This window comes from Chiloscyllium punctatum, chromosome 33 (assembly GCF_047496795.1).
Source record: "Chiloscyllium punctatum isolate Juve2018m chromosome 33, sChiPun1.3, whole genome shotgun sequence".
Lineage (NCBI taxonomy): Eukaryota > Metazoa > Chordata > Chondrichthyes > Orectolobiformes > Hemiscylliidae > Chiloscyllium > Chiloscyllium punctatum.
The window spans coordinates 59,289,684-59,306,685 of record NC_092771.1 but is presented as its reverse complement, the minus strand read 5'-3'; positions in this window follow the sequence as shown (position 1 = coordinate 59,306,685).

The following is a 17,002-nucleotide window of genomic DNA, read 5'->3' as shown; positions in this document are numbered from 1 at the left end:
GGTTAGGTGAATTGGCTCTGCTAAATTGCCCGTAGCGGTAGGTGAAGGGGTAAAATGTAGGGGATTGAGTCTGGGTGAGTTGCGCTTCAGCGGGGCCGGTGTGGGCTTGTTGGGACGAAGGGCCTGTTTCCACACTGTAAGTAATCTAATCTCAAAGTTGAGTGTGGACCCTGCAGATGAACATTTCTCATAGTTGCTTACACAGGAAAAGGAGAATATTGTAGAGGACAAAAATGAGGTACGCGATACTAGACGAGAAAGGATTGAGGTTAGTTATGCACAGTTGCTATCAATTCTAGAAGGAGTGAAAGTAGACAAGTTCCCAGGCCGGATGGGGTTTATCCGTGGATTCTCTGCGAAGCTAGGGAGGAGATAGCAGAGCCTTTGGCTTTGGTATTTGACTCATCATTGTCTATGGGTTTAGTACCCGAGGACAGGAGGATTGTTGTGTCTTTGTTCAAGAAGGGCAGTAGAGATGACCCAGGTAATTATAGACCAGTGAGCCTTACTTATTGTAGGAAATGTTTTGGAAAGGATTATAAGAGATAACAGTTATAATCATCTAACAAGCAACAATTTGATTTCAGATAGTCAACATAGTTTTGTCAAGGGCAGGTCGTGTCTCACAAACCTCGTTGCGTTTTTTGAGAAGATGACCAAGCATATTGCTGAGACGAGGACAGTTGACGTGGTATACATGGACTTCAGTAAAGCCTTTGATAAGGTTCCACATGGTAGGTTGTTCGAGAAAATGCAGAGGTATGGAGTTGAGGGTGATTTAGCAGTTTGGATTAGAAACTGGCTTTCTGAAAGAAGGCAGCGAGTGGTGGTTGATGGAAAATATTCAATCTGGAGCCCAGTTACTTGTGGTGTTTCACAAGGATCTTTTTGGGACCACTGCTGTTAGTCAATTTTATAAATGACTTAGACACAGGCATAGGTGGATGGATTAGTAAATTTTCAGACGACACTAAAGTCTGTGAAGTAGTAGACAGTTTGGAAGAATGTTACAGGTTGCAGGGGGATTTAGATAAACTGCAGAATTGGGCTGAGAGGTGCAAGTGGAGTTCAATGCAGCTAAATGTGAGGTGATGCACTTTGGGCGGAATAACAGGAAGGCAGAGTACTGGGTCATTAGAAAAATTCTTGGTAGTGTGGCTGTGCAGAGGAAGCTTGGTGTCCATGTATATAGATCCCTGAAAGTCGCCACCTAGATTGATAGTACTGTTAAGGCGGCATACGGCGTGTTAGGTTTCATTGGTAGAGGGATTGAGTTCTGGAACCACAATATCATGCTGCAACTATACAAAATGCTGATGCGGCCACAGTTTTAATATTGTGTACAGTTCTGGTCGCCCCATTACAAAAAGGATGTGGAAGCATTGGAAAAGGTGCAGAGGAGATTTATCAGGATGGTGCCTGGTGGAGGGAATGTCTTAAGAGGAAAGGCTGAGAGGCATGGATCTGTTCTCATTGGAAAGAAGGCGGCTAACGGGGGATTTGGTAGAGACATACAAGATGATCAGAGGATTAGATATGGTAGACAGTGAAAGTCTTTTTCTTAGGATGATGACGACAGCTTGTATGAGAGGGCATAACTACAAATTGAGGGGTGATAGATTTAAGACAGATGTCGTGACAAATTCTTTACACAAAGAGAATGGTAAGTGTGTGGAATGCCCTACCTGCTAAGGTAGTCAACTCAACCACATTAGGGAGCTTTAAACAATCCTTAGATAAGCTCATGGATGATTTTATGATAGTGTAGGTGGACGAGTTGAGAAAATTCCACAGGTCGGTGCAGCATTGAGGGCCGAATGGCCTGTTCTGCACTGTATTGTTCTATGTTCTATGTTCTATAATCTGAATCTTTTTCCAAGGTAGAAATGACAAATTCTAGAGGCTATAGATTTCAGGGGACAGGGGGAAAGTTAAAGAAAATAAAAACCGGGAGAACAGCAAATGCTGTAAATCAGAAACAAAAACAGAAGTGTCTGGAAATGCTCAACAAGTCTGGAAGCATCTGTAAAGAGAAATCAGAGGTCACATTTATGAAGAAGGACCAGAAACATTAACGGATTTCTATTTTCACAGATGCTGCAAGACCTGCTGAGCATTTCCAACAACATGTCAAAGTTTAAAGGGAGTTATATCAGGCAAGTTTCTTATGCAAAAGGTGGTAGATGACTGGAATGTACTCGCCTGGAGGTGGTAAAAGCAGAAACAATCACAATGCTTAAGAGGCATTTGGGCAGGTGCATACGCTGGCAGGGGTTGGCAGGGATATGGATCATGTCCTGGCAGGTGGAATTAGTTTGGAATGACATCATGGTCTGCACAGACATGGTGGGCCGATTATTCAGATACTGTACTTTTCTGTTTTCCGGGGGGTAATGTGCATGGAGCGAGAGGTAATATTTTTTTCTAACACACAGTGAGTTGATACATTTTGAGAGAAGCAATGTAGAAAGTAAATATATATTTGGCTGGCACAGACACGAAGAGTAAAGACCGAGGGAAGGGGGGAAATTTGTACATTTCTTTAATGGAGAGAAAACATAATCAGAGTGTTTTGATCAAAACATATGGGATCATGGGTTTCATTAACAAAGGGAATGAGAACAAATTCATGGAAACAATTTCAGTGACTGATTAGGTCACAATCAATCATTGTATCCAATTCAGGTCAACAGATTCCTGCTCAGGAAGGATATGAGTGATCTTCAAGGTGTGCAGTACAGACTTACTGGTGTGGTGCACTGATGTAGAAAATGCAGTCACTGGATTGATTTGGAAAAAAAATGTTATTTTCTTTGTAGAAATCAAGTTGAAAATATCTTGTTAGATTAAAATGGATAAGAGTATAACACACCTAGATAGAGCAGACAATAAAATAAATTGCACTCAATAGGTGATGGCTCAAAATTTAAGATCAAATATAACGTTTTGAGAAAGTGGAAGATTGCAACGTTCCGCTGACTGTATTGGCTGGAAATATGCAGAACGTGCTGTCTATTATGGTGCTAAAAGTAGAGATGATCAATGATTAACAAATACGATTATATCAGATCTGAGGGAAATAAACTTTCAGGGTTTTGAGGACAGTTGGAGAATGAGAATAAGGGATTCTGCTACAGAGAGCCAGCTTGAATTTGATGGGCCCCATTCTGTGCCATAACACATTTTTTTTGTACTTGCTTAACTTGTTCTGGTTATTTGTCTTCAGGGTTAAATTATCATTAAGGTAGATCTGCTCTGTGTTCATGCTCAGACCAACACAGGTTGTCCTTCCACAGCAGGAGATAATGTTTACTGCTTTATAATTGGTTCTCGGGGAGTCCCCAGGTAGGGTACACAGAACTGAAAATCTGCTCCAGGGTGTTTTAACCAGGATTGTGAATATCTTGGAACATCTAGTGCCACACCAATACCTGAAATACTTTCCGGCTGACTGACTAAATGAAATATGTTCCTTCCACAGCATGTTGCTGGCGGGAGTTCTGTAGTCAGGGTTGTTCCACAAGGATCAGAATTGGAACATCTATTGTCTGCAACATACATCAATGATTAGCATGGAAATGTAAACGATTTGATTAGCAGGTTTCTAGATGGAAGAAATTGATGAAGTTGTGAATCGTGAAGAATGTTGTCAAAGGATACAGCAAGAAAGAGATCAGTTGGAAAACCCATACGGAGATAGATTTTAATCCAGACAAGTATGATGTGATGTATTTTGGGAGGCTCATTGCAAGAGGAATGTATTCACTATACTGAAGGGCTCTCAGCAGCATTTATGTACACAGGGATCTCCAGGGGCAAGTTCACAGCTCCCTGAAAGTGGTGAAGGAGGTGGATGGCATACTTGCCTTTTTTTGTCAGGGACTGAATATAAAACTGTTATTAGGCCACCTTTGGAGTATTGTGTGCTGTTTTGATCACCACATAAAAAGGAGGATGTTGAGGCTTTGGACAGCGTGAAAACAGGTTTACCAGGATGTTGCCTGGATTGGGAGAGGTTGGAAAGTCTTGGATTTTTGCGTTGGGAAAGTCAGTGGCTGTGGGTGATCCGAAAGGCTCAGACAGAGTGAGTAATCTGAATCTTTTTCCAATGTGAAAATGGCAAATTCTACAGGCCATAGTTTTAAGGGGAGTGGGGGCAAGTTTAAAGAAAATGAAAACTGAAACAACTTCAGATGCTGTAAACCAGAATCAAAAACAATTTCGGGAAAAGTTCAGCAGGTCAAGCAGATTCTATGAAGATAAATTAAAGTTAACGTTTCTGAGGAGGGGTGACCAGACCCGAAATATTAACTGATTTTTCTTCACAGATGCTGCATGATCTGCTGAGCATTTCCAACAACACCTGAGCAAGTTTAAAGGGAGTTGACTCAGAGATGTTTCTTATGCAGAAGCTGGTAAGTGACAAGAATGTACTTTCCTGAGAGACGGGAAAAGCAGAAACAATCACAATGTTTAAGGGGCATTTGGGCAGACACATTAGCAGGCATGGCTTGGCAGGGATATGGACCATGTACAGGCAGATGAAATTAGTTTGGAATGGCATCATGGTCCGCACAGACATGGTGGGCCAATTATTCCGGTGCTGCACTGTTCTTTTTTCCAGGGGGTAGAATGCGTATAGCGAGAGATAATATTTTGAGTGGAATATGTCTCTTCTTTAGAACACGCAGTTAGTTGATACATTTTGAGAGAAGCAATGTAGAAAGGGAATATATATTTGAATGGCACAGACACAGAGAGCAGGACAGCAGGAATGGGGGACAATGTGTACCAGTCATTAAAGGAGAGAAAACATTAAGTGTTTTGAGTAAAACAAATGGGATGCTGGGCTTCATTAATGGGGGAATGATAACAAACTCACGGAAAAGATTCTGACCCTTGACAAAGCTTGAGTTAGGTCACAGTCAATCATTGCATTCAATTCTGGTCAACAGATTCCTTGTCAGAACAAGGAAGTTAAAATACCATAGAGGGACCAGTTCCATACCTTTTGCTTCTCTTTCAGGACAGCGTGGGGTCTCAAGGGTTAAACATTACCTTGCAAAAGGCCTTATTTAATCAACTGAAGGCCTGTGCTCTTAGAATACAGACAGAACACCTCAGAATGGGGGAGGCTGACTGTATCTCAAAATAGAACCTCTTGCAGCCACACATGTGGATTGCCCCGTAACCCCAGACAAAGGAATTTGCCCTTTCCAGACAAGACTGGTAGCCCTGAGCACAACCCTGTTAAACTGCCTCCCACTCCCATTGTCTTACCTCCCCTCCATATGAGCATAGGCAAGTGAATCCCCCTTTTACTGAAGGAAGAACCCTTCTGCCTTCATCTCTTCCCATCAACACATAATCATGAACAATACGATCATCAGTTTCTGTAATCCATTCACACGTTATCACAGGACATCGCCATTCATAAAGCTTTGTAAGGTCATAATTGCCTACTTTAACCTATGTAATGACAATCGCCCATGTGACTGATATGCCTTTGTCTAATTCCTATTAAATATACTGTCTCTGTGGGTAAGGCAGAGATTCGTGAAGAGTGTCGACAAGTAGACACTCAGCTACTTTAGAGACATTTTGAAACTCTCGCCGGCTGTCCAATAATAAAGCTACTGCTGTTGTGCAGAAAACTTGCATCGTCTGGATTTGTGGAACAAAATAGGCATCAACAATGAAGGATATGAGTGATCTTCAGACTGTGGCATACAGACTTACTGGAGTGGTTCACTGATGAAGAAAATGCAGACACTGGATTGATTTGAAGAAATTGCGATTTTCTTTGAAGTGAAGAAGTTGGATATATTTTTGATAGAGCTGTATAAGATTATAACAGACCTCGATATAGCAGACAAAAATATCTGTATTCGATAGGTGATGGCACAAGAATTAAGGTCAGATGTAAGGTTTTGAGACAGCGGGAGATGAGCAAGTGTTTCTGCTGACTATATTGTCTGGAAATATGCAGAACATGCTGCCTATTATGGTGGTGCAAGTAGAGAAGATCAATGATTGATAAAGACAATTAGATCAGTTCTGAGGGAAATAAACTTGCAGAGTTTGGGGTACGTATGGGGAATGAGAATGTGGGATTCTGCTACAGAGAGCCAGCTTGGATTTGATGGGCCTCTTTCTGTGCTATAATGCATTTTATTTGGACTTGCTTAACGTGCTCCGTTCACTGATTAAATTGTTATTAAAGTAAATCTGCTCAGTGTTGCTACTCAGACCAATACAGGCTGTCCCTCCACAGCAGGAGATAATGTTTATTGCTTTATACTGGATTCTTGGGGCGGGGTGGGGGGGGTGGAGGTGTGTGCTGATGGTGTGTGTAACAGTCTGCCAGCATTTCTGTGAAATGGCAAAACACCAGTGCAGCCACACTAGGGACAGACTCTGGAAATGTGGGGAATGCCAGAAGGGAATTCTTTACCCATCCCACCTGGAAACTGGCCAAACCAGTCAGACTGGGGATCTGTTCACCTGCTCTGTGTGTGTGTATGTTGGGGGTGGGGGGTGGGGGTGGGTGGGGAAGGGATTCACTCAGGCATCCATCTGGCTGAGACACCAGTCAATTTACTGATAGCCACAGTTGAAGGATTTTTTTTCTCTTTTTCACGCCAAGTAATGAACAATGGTTTTGGCAGCTCATAAAGTTGTGCACATCGAGATCTTAGCTTTGGAAATGTTCACAACATTGTTGAACATGCACAGATTCACACTGGGTACAGACTTTTATTTTCCTTTGTTCATTCACAGGATGAGGGTGTCGCTGGCCCGGCAGCATTTACTGCCCATCCCTAATTGCCCAGAGGGCAGGTAAGAGTCAACCACATTGCTGTGGGTCTGAGGTCACAATGTAGGCCAGACCAGGTAAGGATGGCAGCTTCCTTCCTGAAAGGGCATTCGTGAACCAAATGGGTTTTCCTGACAATCGATTAATGGTCATCATTCGACTCTAAATTCACAAGTTTTTTTTATTGAATTCAAATCCCCCCCATCTGCTGCAGCAGGCTTTGAACCCAGGTCACCAGAACACTAACTGGGGTTTTAGATTAACTGTCTCGCGACAATACCACTCGGCCAATACTTCCCCACATCGCTGTCCATCTGCACAGAGTGAACAGGGATTTTCTGGTTCATCATAACTGGGTAATCACACATACGTTTGCTCAATGATTGCAGGAGTTGGATGTTGATTGGCAATTGACATCCATCTCTGAACCATGTATTCTGGGGTTTGTTTCTGGTGATGATTGGAAGCACCATCATTCTTGTTATCTATTGGGGATAAAAACAGTTTCAATTAGCTTTCTGTTAAATGCATGACAATCAATTCTATCTCACAACTCTAAGGCAGATTAGTTTCTTTTGAAGGGCTCTCCATCTCCCCAACCGCCTCCATCCTCACACCCAAAAGTACATTAATTTCATAGAGTCTCTTTGTGACTATGAATGAGACAATCTGATCTGCTGCTTCTTTCCCTACTCCTATGTCAAGTTGGATCTTAAACTCCCCTTACTGCAGTTGTGATCCTGCATCATTGTACAGTGTTGCTCATATTTCAAGTCTTGGCCTATCAGTGTTCATGATACTGCATGTAGTATATGGGGCCAACAGTGTAAGAGTTTAGCTCTTTCTTTCCAACAACAGCAGTAGAATTGTACTCCAACAAAACTTACAGAATCACGTCCAAGCATATCCCCCAACTTACCTTTTACCATCAAACCAGAGTATCAATCCTCATTCAACTGAGAGAATTCAGGAGGGCATGACAGTAACAGCAGCACGAATACTTAAAAATGAGGTGTTAATCTGATGAAGTTCCCAAAGAGGACTACTTGTGTGCCTAACAGCATAAGCAGCAAGTGATAGGCAGAGTGAAGCAATCCGGGAAACAACAGAACAGATCTAAGATCTGCAGTCCAACCAAATCCAGTTGTGAATGAAGTCAGAGCACAGCTGTAGTTCTGAGGACAGTTCTGTTCAAGATATTAACCAAGAAGAATGTCAGACTGGATTCCTCAAGTCCTTTTGATATTCATATATTTACAATCAGTGTTCAATTCACCAAATGTAACTGAAGGTAAAAATAATCTTCAAGTGATTGTAACAGTGGAGACATCTGAATACTTGTTCAGCAAATTAAAGCCTGTTGTGTTTAGATAGTAATATTTTTAAAGAGATTTTAAAACGTTAAGTGACTTGAGTATAATGGAGGAAGTTGATTGGTGGGTAGCTGAAAATGTTGTTTTAATCTGAAGTTAATTTAGGATTAGTTAACAAATAAACAAATGGTTGGGAATCCTAGCCCTATGGAGTGCACATCCAGTTCCATGTGGGAAATCCAAGACACTTCTTCTGTGAGCGACAACCACAAGAACACGGAGGTGACATGGGAAATATCAGCAACACACGTTTGACTGCAGTTGATGTACTGCACACATTTCTGATCCCCTTATTCCAGGGTTGATGTGATCACACCAGAGAGGGTACACAGGAGACTGATCAGAATGTTTCTACAATTGGAAAATGTCTGCTGTGAGGAAAGGTTGGATAGGCTGGGGATGATTTCCGAGGAGGATGAGCTGAGATTTAATTGAAGTGATAAAATTCTGAGGAATCCAGATCAAGTGGATAGGAAGGAGCTATTCATTAACTGAGAGGTCAGAAACTAGAGGATTTAGATTGAAACTAATTCCCAGAAAGAAGCGGAGGAGATAATTCATTTCACTCGGAGATGGTAGGGAGCAGGAACTCATTGATGGGGTGGCAGAGGCAGTAACCAGCATCACATTAGAACAAAAGGACATGGATGTAACTGAGATGCTGGAACATGCAGGGCTGTGGACTAAAGTCTGCAGAATGGCATCAATGTGATTTATTTAACATTTCTCCAGAATATTAAACTCCAGTCAAATTTGAGAATTTATGAACATCACCCGATATGAATTCCAAATGTCAGAATAAATTTATCAGAAAGTTACAGCACAGATCGAGGCCACTTGGCCTATCCTGCATGTGTTGGCTGTAATAGAATGACCCAGGCTTTACAGCGTTCTGTACTCACCAATGACATCAACAATTTCAGACTGCGGACTCTGGCCTCTTTGTTGTTTTAATCTGTTTTTCAATGTATTTCTTTGAAAGCTGCTCACCTCTTTTCCTGGTTTCTTTCCCAGCCCTAACTCCATTCCCAGCCCTAACTCCATTCCCCATGGCCTTGAGGGACTATCATTTCTGCAATTTAATCTCTCCTGTCTTCCCCATGTGACAGACTGTCTTTTTGTCCTTGTCTCATCCCCACCTTGCTCACAACTTGTTACATTTCTGATTGTTCCCAGACGTCTATGACTTCACTGCGCCCCCGGGTCACTGGCACGAGTTTTGAATTCTCTTCCTCATGAGGTAATCGGAAATCTTTCTGGCTGCATTTGCCCCCAGATTTTCTTTTGGCAATAAAAAGAGGATTTGCGTCAGAGTCAAGTATTTGTGAGCCTTCATCCACAATCCTGAGCACTTAGACATAATATGTGACCCTCCCACAGCTGTGCAGGTTTGATGGATTGGTCGTGCTAACATGGCCAGTAGTGTGTAGGTTAGGTGGGTTGGGTTAGCCATGCTAAATGTGGGGTTATAGATGTAGGTGGGACAGCAGGTCATTGCAGACTCGATGGACCGAATAGTCTCTTTGTTTGCCTAAGGGATTCTGTAATTCTAACTAGTTGTGATTGTTGTAACATTTTCCTAAGTCCAGGTTCATTCAACTTAGGTACACACGCTGCCTTTTGTGTTTCTGTGGGTGCTCACTCAATCCTTTCCTTCTGTTTTACATCAATTTCACACTGTATGTGAGGGTGGGAATGAATGGATAAATAGAAATACTCCAACCGAAACCCCTCACAAGTCAGGAACTGTTTCTGCTACTAGCATTACTCACAACAGGAAAATAAAGGTTCAGAAATCTGTCAGAAACACAGAGGTTATAATCATCAGGAAAGGCCTAACAGCTTAAAACTCTGAGGAGGAGGCTAAGAGACAACCTGGTAAAAGTAGGAATCTTTGTGTCTGTGTTTTCAGAGATTTGAGGTTGAAATCATTGGGTTGGAAGCATGTTTCATTGCCCCAGGTCATCAAAGGTGCTATCGAAATGTGCAAATTTCTTTCTGCCTATCTGAATGAGTCAACAATCAGATGCATGTGTCATTGTCTGAGTGTTTTCCTAAATCCCTGATTGAATCTGCCTCCCCCCACAATCTCAGGTGCCAGCTGCCTCTAGTCCACCCCCATGGGCATGTTGAAGAGCATGACAGGAGAATGGATTGAAACCGAGAGTTCAATGCCAGAATGAAATAGGAAGAAGGAAAAAAACGGGATTTTAGATCCCAGTGAATACAGACTCCAGGATTAGTACTTGTGGGCATTCCCGCAGTAACACGAGACAGCATTCCATGATGAGAGTTAAACCCGGGTGGCAGTGGAGGGAGCCACTGAACATTCGCAGGTTTAGTTCGAACACAGGAGGTTTGTTCAGTCAGTAACAGTGTGTTAGACATGGCTGTGAAGTGAGCATTGAGGGGAAATGTTACCACAAGCTGCAGATGGATAACTTTCATTGGAACAGGAGTAGGCCATTCAGCCTTTAACCCTGCTCTGTCATTCAATAGATCATGGCTGATTTGTGGTTTAAGTTGCAATGTTCAAAACTCTTCAAACTCATCAATAAACTCCTCTGCAACAGACAAGATCAATATTCCAAAACGAAACATCTGCAAATGCTGGGAAATCAGGAACAAAAACAGAAATTGCTGGAAAAAAATCAGCAGATCTGGCAGCATCTGTGGAGAGTGAACCTTTGGATCCAGTGACCGGTCACGTGACCAGCTGCTGCTGACCATTCTGCCTTTTCTGTAACACTCTCTGGAACAGGTTCTGGTGCGAGGGGAATGAGACTGTCAATAACAACTGAGAAAATAGGAGGAAGTGCTCAATCAGAATAAAACACATTTTGGTCTTTCATTTTTAATTCAACTGCAAAAATTATTGATTGCCATTTCAGAAATAGGATAATAGGTCATAAATCAACTCTTCATGTCATTGGGTCCGAGAAACTGTTAATTCTGACCTGGTCCAGCCGAAATGTGAATCTCGACACTGAATAACGTGGTTAACCCTGAACCATCTCTTGGGCAGTTAGAATGGATGACGAATGCTGCCCCAGCAAGTGATGCCATGATCCCACGAACAAACAAAACAAATCCAATTGCTGTGGTTACTTGTGAACTCGCCGGTGTTATTGGAAGAGGACGAATGGGAAGGTTTATAGGGTAAAGGGAGAAAAATGGCATTCAGTGAGGTGATCCTTTGGAGAGCTGATGAGCCAATCAGCCTCCTTTTGCACAGTAACAATTCAGTGAATATTTCATTCTGAGCCATCTAAGGAAATATCAGGGCAGGGTTTATAAAGAGGTCAGATTGAATGAGTGTCTCAGTGAGCACAAGTGAGACACAGGAACAGAGAGGTTTTGGGATGGATTAAATTATATTTTATACATTCGCCTAGTCATCAACATTTCAGCAGTTAAAAATGGGAGTGTAATTAGAGCAGCAAATAAATCTTAAACATTTATGCAGTTAAAAGGAATGCTGGGTAAAGATACCGTAGTTCGTGCTTATTTTATTCCAGGCACACCAGCCAGGGAGCACATCCTTCCTGTATCTATCCTATCGAGCTCTTGATGATTTTTGTTCATTTGAAGTGTTTCATGTTTAGATACTCCAGAGAAGACAGCTTCAAGCTCCTCAATCTCTCCTGCCAGGGCAATGCTGCTGTTCGAATTCAATTCACTGCTGCATGTTACTGGTTGCTTCATGGACTGGAACTGGAAATTGAGACTGAAAGGTTACTGTATAAAATATCTTCAATGGTATTGCCAGACGTGAGTGGTTTTAGGAAAATGACCTTGGCTTACAGGCATTGAGTGTCAGAGCACTTCCTGTTGTCGGGCATCCTGTTTAGATTCAATCTATTGATAACTGTTAGAACTGACTTTCACTGGCTCCGTCAAAGTGGTCAGAGCATTATGGCTGTCATTGAAGCTGGTAACAAACTTCCCATGGGTTAAAAATCGTAAATGATAGAGTAGGTACGAGATCTGATGGCACTGTTGGAGTATTGATGTTGTTGTTAATCACATTAACTCGGCTGGAGTTGACTGAATTTATCTTATCTCTTTCTGAATCTCAGGATGTCTCTCTGGCCTTTAAGTCTCCAATAAACAGCATATGTGACAATGCGCAGAGATCATCTGTTTTGATTTAAATTGGGATTTTCGCACTGCTGCTTCACAGCACCAGGTACAAGGTTGGAGTCCAGCCTTGGTAAACAGCTTGTGTGGAATTCCCACATCCCCCTATGATTATGTGGGCCCCCTTCAGGTGCTCTGGTTTCCTCCCACAGTTCAAAGATTGGTGGGTTAGGTGGATCAGTTGTGCAAAATTGTCCACAGTGTCCAGGATTGTACAGACTTGGTGGATCAGCCATGGGAAATGCAGTGTTAGAAGGATGGAGTGCTCCAGGTGGGATGCTCTTTGGATGGTTGGTGGGGTTTCATGGGCTAATGCTCTCCTGCCACACTGTCGGGATTCTATTCTATGATTGACGATAAAGGCTACACAGCAGGGTGTCTTTAGAGAAGGAGCATGTGGTATGTATCAATGCTCTCGATGCCTTTAGATAGAGGTGGGCATCACAGGGAATACAGTGCTTTATCACCACTGCTGCCCCCTCACCCCCAACTCTCATTTGATTTGGTCCCTTCCCACTCTGTCATTTGTAATGGTTTGCTTTGCCCGTAATGGGCTTTGTTTGTAAATATTTAATTGGTTACATGGGTGGTTTACTACTGGTGATTATATATTAACAAAACCCAAAATGGGAAGGTTGCTCAGCTGTGTTTGATAACATGTCTGGGTAGGAGAAATGGGGGGGAAGGGGGGGGGGGGGGTGGGGGGGAAGAACGCTTCATAGCTCACAGAAGGAGAACTGAAAAGCAGTTAAATCAAACCAAAGGTTCAGACAGGGAGGGAATATTTCCCTGGAGTTTGAGTAACTGGAAAATGATGGTGTCCAGAAATAGACAGGATTTTGTTTTACAGGGCGTTTGAAATTTTTAACAACTGTTATATTCAGATAGTTGCATTTCTTTTCTTTTAGTTTTGTTTATTATGGAATAAATAGCTGCAACATTTTAAAACCAAGTTCACAAACCTTGTGTTAAAGACAAATGTTAAATAACATCCATCAAACCAGCACTCACTGAAAACTGTTGTGGAGGTGCAATCTCCTGGAGAATCCCTGCCCACTTCGTCCTACCCGGGCTCCATGACTATATACATACCTGGGAGATAGCAGCAGGAGGAGACCATTCAGCCTTTCAATCCTGCCCCACCATTCAATGGTAAACAGCTGACCATCCAGCTCAATCTCCTGTTCCTGCTGTGTTCCAATCCCCTTTTATGACTGTACCTCAAAGAACTATATCTAAATCCTCTTTTGGCTTCACTGCCTTTTGCTCCAGTGGTGTTGTTGTGTTACTGTGTGGGTGTAGGCAGTGGTAATGTGATGGTGCTGCCTCCTGGAGGATGCACTCAGCATCCCTCATCATCCTGCAGGAACATTAATTGGGTTTCAGCAACGAGAGATAGAACCCATTTCCAGGATATGGGCATCACTGGCTCAGCCAGCATTTATTCCCCATCTCTCGTTACCCTTCAGAAGATGGTAGTGAGCTGCTGTCTTGAACCATTCACAGTCCATTTGGCGCAGAGAGACCAACAATGCTGGGAGAGAGAGTGTTGCAGGATTTTGGCTGAGTGATTCTCCATCTTTGCTTCTTCAAATGCTGGTTAACTTAATCACGATCTGCTCATGATTTTGAGATTTCAGTCTGCAAATCTTCACCATCTAGTACCCTGTATAAAGGAATATGTACAGATTAGAAATTCAGAACAGACAATTCTAGTTTTGCTGGAATATCTTTTTCCCATTTCTTCCCCCAAAACTGTAACCCTCCAGCCCACTTACTCTCTCCCACCATTCTGACTCTACTGTCCCTAATGTACACCCTCCCCATTCTCAGAGTTGTTGATAAACAGATCCATGCCACCACTTCCCATCCTGGTTAGACTCAATACTACAAGCAAATACGTTCCTCCTCCAGACAATCACAGTGTGAAATACTTTCCACTAGTTACCCCAAAGCACACGGTCCAAAACCCACCCACATTCTGTACGTGTGCAGTGCTAGGTTTACCCACTATCAGATCTGAACATGAAGTTCAATTTGTATTTCTCATCCGCAAATCCACCCTTTCAGTACCTTACAACAGAGCACACAACTTACCACTGTTAATACAGGATGGAAATTCATAAGACAATTGCAGTATTAAACTGTAGTTTCCTTGTTTCCCCCAAAGCTTTAAACCTCAGTCTCACAATTTCTCTCTTCTGTGAACTGAAATCCAAACCAATCCCCCCACTCCTTTCCTCCACACCCAGTTCTCTCACACACTCTCTCTTCGAATTCAGTTTCCTAGCTCCTGATGAGAACCATCCTGCATACACTGCTTCCTGCACACTCTGGCCAAGACCCATCTGACTAAAATGAGTCAAATTCGAAGTCTAACTGCAGGCCCATCCTTGTCCCTTTCCATAACAACTCTGAATCTTAACAAAAGAGTTCTGATAACTTTCTGCAAAACGCTGCATCACTGATAGTCTGATCACATGTCAGGGTAGCAAGAGAAGGGCCATTCCTCTGGGTCCTGCTCCCAGAGGGATGAAGCTGCTAATGAGAGATTAATCCCTCACACCCACAGCCTGCTTCCCAGGCACTGACCTATACTGTGCATACTCCTACAATTGGTCAGCACTGCACCCGTGCACTTGTCTCCCCTCCTACAGCACGTGCTCCCGATCATACAGGAGTGATTGACAGCAGCTGCTGCCCAATATATTAGAATCCCTACAGTATGGAAACAGGCCCTTCAGCCAAACAAGTACATACCGACTCTCCAAACAGTAACTTACACAGACCCATTCGCCCGAACTAATGTAACTAATACTATGGGCAATTTAGAACAGCCAATTCACCTGCCCTGCACATCTATGGTTTGTGGGAGGAGACCGGAGCACCCGGAGGAAACCCGCTCAGACACGGGGCGAATGCGCAAACCCCACACAGTCGCCCGTGGCCGGAATCGAACCCGGGTACCTGGTGCTGTGAGGCAGCAGTGCCAACCACTGAGCCGTCTCTATAGAGTGGAGGGGGCGTGGCTGGAGGTCAGGGACAATGGGATTGTAAACAATGAATGAATGTGGAGGACACTGGGGGATGGACAAGTCAGTGCAGCAGCAGGAGGGGATCCTGGACAAACTGAGCAATGGGAGAGTCTGACAGGAGAGAAACTACAGGATGGTTCTGTTTGGAGGCTCAGGCAGGGACAGCTGGGAGACAGTATGGCCTGGTGGCTTGGGCATGTTTACTAATAGCGTCTTCAAAGATGCTGTTACTCAACTCTGAGTCTGATCCTCCTAGTCCAGAGGTAAGAACACTCTCTCCTGTTGGGCAAGGGATAAAGGAACTGCCTTTCAAAAGGAACTCACCTGTATTGCTGACATAAACAAGACTCAATACAGACTCACTGACAAAATGCTGGTGTACTTGAACTTCATCCAGAATATTAACACCTATAACTGGGCAACGCAGACCCCAATGTACAGAGTTAAATCCTGGATACTAATGACAGCTTTGTGCATGGGAAATCATAGCTCATGAATTTGACTCAGTTTTTTTGAAGAACTAACAAAGAGGATTGCTGAGGTCAGAGCATGGAGACATGATCTACATGGGCTTCAGTAACGTGTTTGATAAGGTTCCTCATGGGAGACTGGTCAGCAAGGTTAGATCACATGGAGTACAGAACTGGCTCGAAGGTAGAAGGCAGAGAGGACTTTTCAGGCTGGAGACCTGTGACCAGTGGAGTCTCACAAGGATCGGTGCTGGATCCACTACTTTTCGCCATTTATATCCATGATTTGGATGTGAACCTAAGAGGTATTGTAAGTAAGTTTGCAGATGGCACCAAAATGGGAGGTGTAGTAGACAGTGAAAAAAGATTCCCTCAGAGTACAAGAGGATCTGGATCAGATGGGTGAATGGACTGAGGAGTTCAGTTTAGAAAAATGCGAGCTGCTGTATTTTGGAAAACCAAACTTTAGCAGGATTTATACAGTTAATAGTAAGTTCCTGGGGAGTGCTGCTAAACAAAGAGTCCTTGGAGTGTAGATTCATAGTTCCTTGACAGTAGAGTAGCAAGTAGATAGGATAGTGAAGGCGGCAGTTGGCCTGCTTGTCTTTACTGGTCAGAGCATTGAGTATAGGGGTTGGAAGATCATATTGTGGCTGTACAGGACATTGCAAAAGTTGCCGAATCAATATTCCATATAGTTCTGTTCTCCTTCCTATCATATGGATGTTCTTAAACTTTAAAGAGATCAGAAAAGAATTATAGCATGTTGCCAGGTTTGGATAGGTTGTTTTCCCTGGAGCGGCAGAGGCTGAATGGTGACCTGAAAGAGATTTTTAAAATCAGGCTGGGCATTGACAGGGTAAATAGACAAGATATTTGCCCTGCAGTGGGGGAGTACAGAACTAGGGGATTGGGACGGAGGGTAGGCAGACAAGGGGTGGAACCAAAATGGGTGGGGAGGGGGGTGGGGGTGGGACAGAGAAGGGTGGCGACAGAAAGTGAGATTAGAGAGGAGGGGAACAGACAGGGGGAATGAGGGAGGGCAGGCGGCTGACAGAAAGGGGGAACAGACCGGGGGGGAGGTGACCAACAAAGGGGGGAAGAGACGTTGGGGGGGGGGGGAAGAGAGGGAGAAGAGGGGAAGACGGGACAGGGGGAACAGGCTGA